Below are 6437 nucleotides of genomic sequence, written 5' to 3'. Positions count from 1 at the left end.
GATTGCAAAAGATTGATTTTTATTTATGTATATGTCTCTTTCTCTCTCTCTCTTTGTGTGTGTGTGTGTGTGTGTGTGTGTGTGTGTGTGTGTGAGACCTGTGTGTGAGTGCCTACAGAGACCAGAAGAGAGAATAGGATCTCCTGAAACTTGAGTTATACTTTCACATATATATATATATATATATATATATATATATATATAGTTGTGAGCTATCTGACTTGAGTTATGGGTGCTGAATTCAGATCCTCTGAAAAAGCAACAAGTACTCTGTAATCACTAGAGTCCTCACTGAGATATTTTTAAAGAAGAAGAAGGAGGAGGAGGAGGAGGAGGGGGAGGAGGAGGAAGAGGAGGAGGAGGAAGAGGAGGAGGAGGAAGAGGAGGAGGAGGAAGAGGAGGAGGAGAAGGAGGAGGAGGAGGAGAAGGAGGAGGAGGAGAAGGAGGAGGAGGAGGAGGAGGAGGAGAAGAAGAAGAAGAAGAAGAAGAAGAAGAAGAAGAAGAAGAAGAAGAAGAAGAAGAAGAAGAAGAAGACGACGACGACAATGACAGAATTTAGGGTCATAAATGAAAAAGGCTAGCAATAAATGCCCTATGTGGAGCAGAGAACTTTTCAGGCACTGGGGAATCCCATGAACCAAGTGATCCTTGATGAAGGTAAACTCTCAGTTGTTTTCACTGCCTGTAGCTTTGGGCATTCTCAGGATGAAGACAGTTGGGCAATACTGATGGATAGGGATTGGAAACCACCAAAGGAGAAAATAACTACCAAAAAAAGCTGAGAGGTACTGGGTAGATTCTGGGGAACCCATAGAAATGCCAATTCTTCTGAGGACTGATACTTAAACTGCTATGTCCAGCCTGGTCTACAGAATAAGTTCCAGGGCAGCCAGGGATACACAGAAAAAACCCTATCTTGGGGTGGGGAGGGGAAACTCTATAGTTAATCACGTAAAAATGATTCTTAGCTCCAGGTGAGGAGAAGATTTTTAATGAGGCATTCACAAACTCATTGAAATTCTCTAGGACATTTGTTGTGTACAAGATGGAGGGGAAGAGGGCGTCAAACCAATATAAACAACTTCACACATCTGAAACAACGTCGTCAGCAACAAGCAAAACAGAAGCTGGGGGTTAATATAATCTCAAGATTTAATGTGCTTTCAACTCACCAGTGAGCAAAAGTAAGGAGGAAGGAGAGCCCTTTGGGGTACCAGGGACTCGGCACGCTCTTAAGACAGATTAGGGTCAGGCCCACAGCTTTAACTCAAAAAAGTTCTAGAAACTTGGTTGAGTAAGCAGTCGCCAAGCACTGGCTGAAGCTGTAATTCATTTAGAACTTGGGCTCAAGGTGCAGAAGATTGCAAACACAATAATGAGGCAGACTATCAGGTCACTCACTGCTTCTGTGGTGTTCCTGAACAGCATAACAGAGTAGGAGACCTAAAGTTCTACATCAGAAGGACAAACTCCTCATGTCTGGGTAAAGTGCTTGCTGTCCATGGGTGAAGACCTGAGTTTTGAGCTCCAGAACTAAGATAAAGTTGGACACAGTAGCACAGGTCTGTCATCCCAGGCTCCTACAGGAGACGGGAGGCAAAGCGGGGTCTATCTCAGCACTTGGGTCTGGAACATACCAAAGTGAACACTAAGAGACCTTGTCTTACAGTGGAAGACAAGGTCAGATGCTCAATGTTGTCCTCTCACCTCCACATGCCTGCACTCACAAATGAGCTCACACACTAGATGGGAGGATGGGAAAGGGAAGGAAGGAGAGGGGGAGGGGAGGATTAAAAACAAACAAAACCTGACTTTAGGCAGGGCATCTTTGGCCAAAATAAGGAAACCCTAAAGCAATCAGGATGACTGCAGAGAGGAAAATGACACTTCCCACCCCAAAAGTGCCTGGAGTAGCTGAGTCATGAATCTCAATTGGTAGGATGCTTGCCTAGCCTGCACAAAGTCCTAAATTCAATCCCTAGCACCTGACAAACCCAGTATGGTTGACACACACCTGTGATCCCAACATTTGGGGGGTAGGCAGGAGGATTAAGGTCTTCTTCAGCTACACAGTAGGTTTCAGGGCACCCTGAACTATGTGAGAGCCTATTTTATTTTATTTTTCAAAGATTTATTTATTTTTATTTTATGCATATGGGTGTTTTGCCTACCTGTATGTACCGTGTGCATGTTGGCCAGAAGACATCGGATCCTCTGGGACTGGAGTTACAGATGGCTGTTGATAGCCATGTGGATGCTGGGAAATGAGCCATCCCTCTATGACACAGGGTTTCTCTGTGTAGCCCTGGCTGTCCTGGAACTTACTCTGTAGACCAGGCTGGCCTCTAACTCAAGAGAGCTACCTGTTTCTGCCTCCTGAGTGCTGGGATTAAAGGCGTGTGCCATCCCTTCTCAGCAAATACCTTTTTTTTTTTTTTTAAAGAAATTGCCTGTATATAGGAATTCCAAGGAAATGTTTACACAAACTGAACAGCTAACAGTAGGGGTATTAATTCATTCCACTGAAGTAATTGGGGGGTACGTATGACAAAACATTAGACTGAATTATGAGACAACTAATAAAGCAAACCCATGAAAGAGAAATTAAAAATAAGTTTAAATGGAAAGGAACTAATTGAAAAGCATGGACATGGAGTCATTGCGCCGACCCTGGACGGACATGGAGCCCCTTGAGCTCTGTTTCCTGCTTCTATTTTTTCCCTCTGAGCCTGGCAGGGTGGCCCACAAGCAGATCTACTATTCAGACAAGTACTTCAATGAGCAGTACGAGTACTGGCATGTCATGTTACCCAGAGAATTCTCTAAACAAGTCCCTAAGACTCATCTGATGTCCAAAGAGGAGTGGAGGAGACTCTGTGGACAGCAGAGCCTAGGCCAGGTTCATTACATGACTCAAGAGCCAGAGCCTCATGCCCTTGCTTTTAGATGACCTCTTCCAAAAGAAGAACAAAGGTGAAGTACAGCTGGGTCATCTCATCTCTCTCAAATTTAATGTATATGCGTATATAAGGTTGTGTTCAGTGAAGGCTTGAAAAATGTACAAATCTTTCATCCATACATGTGCATGAGCTGTATTCTTCACAGCAATTGAGTTCAGTTAAACGCAACCACAAGTAGGTTATTTTAAGTTGTTAAAGATAAAGTTTCTTGTAGTTTTTTTCTTAATATGAATGCCTGTTTTACTTTACCTGTTTTGTCATATAAGGTTTGCATGTTGCATTTTAAAAAAATCATGGAATTTGCCAGGCATGGTGATGAACTCTTTTAATCCCAGTGCTTGGGAGGCAGAGGTAAATGGATCTCTGTGAGTTCAAGGATAGCCTGGCCTACAGATTGAGTAACAGAACAGTCAAAAGTACACAGAGATATCCTTTCTTGAAAAACCAAAAGAAGAAAAAGAGGAGGAGGAAATGGGGGGAAGGGGGGAAGAGGAAGAGGAGAAGGAAAAGAAGTCATGGATGTTTAAAAAGTTGGTGCTGGGGGTTGGGGATTTAGCTCAGTGGTAGAGCGCTTGCCTAGCAAACGCAAGGCCCTGGGTTCGGTCCCCAGCTCCGAAAAAAAGAAAAAGAAAAAAAAATTTAAAGCTATCCTCTACTACATAGCAAGTTTGAGGATAGCCTAGATTATCTGGAACTATATTTTATATAGGACTCGGCTTAAATTGTCAAGTTAATACAACCTAGAATTACCTGACAAGAGTTTCAAGAAGGAAATTTCTATACTGGGTTGTGATTTATGGGCATGTCTTTAGGAGATTGCCTTAAGTTCATTGATGTGGGAAGATCAAGCCCACTGTTGGTGGCAACATTCCCTAGGCAATTCTAAGAGTGGAGACTATGAGCTGAGCACAAGGAAGCAAGCTAAAGTAAGCCCTCTTTCCCTTAAGTTGCTTTTTGCTAGCATTTTTTATCATAGCAATAGAAATGACTCTAGAACATAGGATATAATCTGGAACACACACTCAATAAAAGAGAAAATAGCAAGACTTAGTAGTAAATACTTTAAAATCTCAAGAGACCGAGGCGGGATGAACAAGTTTAGCTATAAAGGAAAACCCCTAGTCAAAGAAAAAGAGGAAGGCAGGAAAGAGGGAGAGAGGCAGTGAAGGAAGCCTTTTCTTTTCTTTTTAAAGATTTCTTTATTTATTATATATGAGTACACTGTAGCTGTCTTTAGACACACCAGAAGAGGGCATTGGATCCCATTACTGATGGTTGTGAGCCACCATGTGATTGCTGAGATTTGAACTCAGGACCTCTGGAAGAGCAGTCAGTGCTCTTAACCACGGAGCAATCTCTCCAGTCCAAGACTTTATTTTTAAATATCTAGAATATTTTTTAAAAACTATGATGGTTTCAAATATGCTAAAAGCTGTCTCTTTATTACACTTGTTTCTTTATCCTAATCACAATAAAATTAAATTTAATTCAATTAACACAATGAAAAGAAAGGCTTCTCTATTTTAATAACTTGTCAATGTAGATAAAACAGAGTCACAATGGAAGTGACAAGCTATTTGGAACTAATCAAGAATGAGTTTTGAAAATTAAATCCCAGGGGTTGGGGATTTAGCTCAGCGGTAGAGCGCTTGCCTAGCGCAAGGCCCTGGGTTCAGTCCCCAGCTCCGGAAAAAAAAAAAAAAAAAAAAAAAAAGAAAAAAGAAAAGAAAATTAAATCCCTAAGGGCTTTAGCTCAGTGGTATCATGCTTTCCTAGCATGTTAGAGGTGTGGGTTGAGGCTCTTGTACTACATAAAACTAAAATGAGATGCTAAAAACATTTACTAGAAACAAAAACTTATTGCTTAAATGAATGAGTGATATATATATATATATATATATATATATATATATATATATATATATATATATATATATATATATATATATATACTTATCAAGCCTGCAAAATAAATTTTCACATTCCAGCTCCAGGGTATGGAATGCCTCTTTCTGACATCCCTGGGCACTTGCTCTCTCTCTCTCTCTCTCTCTCTCTCACACACACACACACACACACACACACACACACACACACACACACACACTAAATCTTTTGGGAAGAAAATATAAAAAGTCAGAGAAACATTTCAGATTCTAATTTTATCATCAGTATATTTCAAGCCAGTAGTAAGTTCTTTGGAAACAGAATATCAAATTATCACTACCCCAAATGTCTGTTGGCTCCAAGGGGGAAAATCTACCTTTGCAATGGAAATATTTGGCAAGTGTCACAGTATCAAGATGACACCACACAATGTGCCTCTTGATTTGACACAGTGGGAGGTATGCACCATCACCACTGTAGTGTTTTGCTTAGCAATATTTGACCTGGTTTCATAAGAGAAAGAGTCACAGAAATCCAGAATGTGGAGTTTTTTAGAGGATAACTGGTCCAGACTATCTACGGAAGGACATAATATTGTGAAGAACAGAGTGAGGTAACAGAATATTCAAACTGAAGACTGGAAACAATGTAACAGGCAGATGAAATGCTTTGATCTTGAACTTCTTAAAAGTGTTTAAACATTCTCTCTTTTGACAACTGGAGAAATTTGAACACAGAATGTATGTTGGTGGTTGTATTAGATTAATGTGATGTTTCCCCTCCAAATTAGTAATATTGTGGGTATGTAAGAGAATATCCTTGTTGCTTAGGAGGTAAACTGAGACATCTGGAGGTGAAATGTTGTGATAGTTTGTATATGCTTGGCCCAAGGAGTGGCACTATTTGGACCTGTGGCCTTCTTGGAGTAGGTGTGTCACTGTGGGCATGGGCTTTGAGACCCTACTCCTAGGTGTCTGGAATTGAGTCTTCCACTAGCAGCCTTCAGATGAAGATGTAGAACTCTCAGCTCTTCCTGCACCATACCTGCCTGGATGCTGCCTTGTTCCCGCCTTGATGATAACGGACTGAACCTTTGAATCTGTAAGCCAGCCCCAATAAAATGTTGTCATTATAAGAGTTGCCTTGGTCATGGTGTCTGTTCAATAGAATCCTAACTAAGACACATACCATGCCTGCAGAAGTCAGAAGAAGGAGTCGAATCCCCTGAAACTGGAGTTACAGACAGTTGAAAACCTCTGCAGATGCTGGGAACCAAACTGGGAGCCTTTGCATGACCACAAAGTACTTTTAATGACTGAGTCATCTCGCTAGCCCCACTCACCTTAGTTTTGAAGTAAGGTCTGTCATTGTACTCAAAGTTCTCATATTCCTCTAGACTGGCTAACATTTCTCTCTGCCTTCCCAGCACTGGGGTTACAGTTGAGTCACCACAACTGGCATCTTATGTGGTGCTCTCACTTGCATGGCAATTGCTTTACCAGCTGAGCTGTCTCTCCTCCCCAGTGTCCTCAATTCCTTACTTACTATTTCTGCCCACACTTTGGAGTTCAGCTGTTTTTACCCCCGAGT

At 41.4% G+C, this 6437-nt stretch overlaps 1 pseudogene; it reads left to right on the top strand.

Annotated features, from left to right (window-relative positions):
* Nucleotides 1-2504: 2504 nt before the first annotated feature.
* LOC134480191 (cyclin-dependent kinases regulatory subunit 2-like) lies at nucleotides 2505-3112 on the top strand (annotated as a pseudogene).
* The last annotated feature ends 3325 nt before the right edge of the window (nucleotides 3113-6437 follow it).

The sequence above is a fragment of the Rattus norvegicus genome, chromosome 8 (assembly GCF_036323735.1).
Source record: "Rattus norvegicus strain BN/NHsdMcwi chromosome 8, GRCr8, whole genome shotgun sequence".
In the NCBI taxonomy this organism is placed as follows: Eukaryota; Metazoa; Chordata; class Mammalia; order Rodentia; family Muridae; genus Rattus; species Rattus norvegicus.
This window is presented reverse-complemented; position numbering and strand designations above follow the sequence as displayed.